The sequence below is a fragment of the Carlito syrichta genome, unplaced genomic scaffold (assembly GCF_000164805.1).
Source record: "Carlito syrichta isolate Samal-C Ts95f unplaced genomic scaffold, Tarsius_syrichta-2.0.1 Scaffold136949, whole genome shotgun sequence".
Lineage (NCBI taxonomy): Eukaryota > Metazoa > Chordata > Mammalia > Primates > Tarsiidae > Carlito > Carlito syrichta.
The window spans coordinates 189,451-191,555 of record NW_007081045.1 but is presented as its reverse complement, the minus strand read 5'-3'; positions in this window follow the sequence as shown (position 1 = coordinate 191,555).

The following is a 2,105-nucleotide window of genomic DNA, read 5'->3' as shown; positions in this document are numbered from 1 at the left end:
CTTCTGTAAAGTCTTTAAGTCTTGAATAGACTTGACAGGTACAAATTTCTCCAAATTCTAATTTTCAATTAAAATTGTTCATTTTAACATTTTTATCAGATACCATCATTGTTTTCCTTGGAGTGACTATCTTGGTTCATTTTTGAGAAAATATCTTCCAAATATCCAAGCCTGATAGTTGAGCTGTCTGTCATTCTTTCAAATGAAAATGGTGATCAATTTAAAGGTGACTAGATCAACTCAGAATACAAATAATCCCCCATGTGTTCTTCTCAAAACAGGCATCAGATGGTATGCAGCAGAAGTTCTTTATGTTGGCTTTCATCTTTTTTCACACAGAATAATGAAAAGAGATGTATTTAAGGGTCAAGATTTAAGAAAATTAATATTTTTGTACTGTTTTGTCAAAGGAATTCTTAAATGAACCTATGAAAGAGTCACTTTTGAAAAATAACTCTGAATGGGCCACAGTAAAGGATAAAATGTTTTCTAGAACAGTTAAATGCCACTTGATTTGTGGCAAGGGGAAATAAATAATGCCCAACTTCACCATAACACCATTTATGCAAATATCAACACAATGACATAAGAAAATGACTCAATATTACTATAAACTTTCTTTTCCCATGGCAGAGATCCCCTGAAAGTGTCTTGGGGATTTCCAGGGTCTGCAGACCATACTTTGAAAACTATTGCCATAGGCAATTAGAAGCAAAGAAAAATTCAAAGTTCACATTTGTGAATTCCAAATTCATTTCATGAATGATACTCATAGATTTTAACATTTTTACTGAACATGATGACTTCATTGTATTTGTTTTTTGGAAATGTTGCTAATGTTGCATAAAAATTGAGGATGGGTTGAGAAAAGCAAGTCTGGAGTTTTCAGTTAAGCCATTATTGCTAGTCTAGGTTAAGAAATAACAGGGGACTGAAATGCATGAGAGTGACAATGGGAAAAAAAGCAAGGAAAATGATTATTTTAGGAATAGGCAAAGCTGAGAATTATTTAATGGACCGATTGAGCCAGAGTACAGTGTTTATTAATCCTTCAAATACTACATTTTTTTTTCCAATTTAGAAATCATGTTTTTACTTAAGACAGAACTGGTTAGCCAAATGTGTATTTAGTTTAGTTTAAGGCAATGTATGACCACTCACTATACGTACTTTTTAAAAAAAATATGTTGATGCTGTAATAAGCTATAATACAGAAAATACTGGTCATGTGGAAAGAAATAATGAGATATAGTAAGTGGTAAGAAACATGCAAGGGAAAGTAAGGAAGCTACAGGACTGATTCAGGCACCAGTCATCTAGGTGAACTCACTGGAGACTATGGTAATTTTTCTAGTTGTGTATGCTATATTCCTCATGCCAGAAGCTTTTATCTTTGTTTTCTAGTATCCAGCACAGTGTGTGACATATAGTAAATAAATGAAAAGCATCAAGGGACAAAGCTAGGAACAAAAATCCAGAGAAGATATTATATATGGAGATTTCAAAGTAAGAGCATAAGAGAAGGCAAAAGGAACAACCCAAGGAGAGAGTGAAGAGACCAACAGTCTCTTAACAACTTGATTCTAAGAAAAGAATTTTTAAAAATAAAGGCAGCATTATAAGCAGATAATGAAGAGATATTCTGTATGCTAATGTTTGAAAAATGAACAAGAAAACAAAATAGTTTAGTCTCACATAATGTAAAACAATAACTGTCAAAAAATTTTTTTAAATTTTGAACGTTAAAGATGTGGGGGACAATTCAGGGTTAGGTATACAAATGTTCATTATGCAGGTACCCTTGTTGATGAGGTGTGCCCCACTTCTCCTTGACAGTTTCCCACTACTGTCAGTCCCGCCTCCTCTCCTCCCTTGACAGTTTCTCACTACTGTCAATTCCTTTCTTATAGTATTATGATAATTGTTCAAGGTCCACACATGAGTAAGAACGGGTATTCAATTCTTTGCTTCTGTGATAGATTACTCAGGTTTATAGACTCTAAGTCCATCCAAGTTGCTGCAAATTTCATAATTTTGCCCTTTATTATGGCGATGTAATATTCCGTTGTGTATATGTACCACAGTTCTCTTTCAATGGGCAGCAC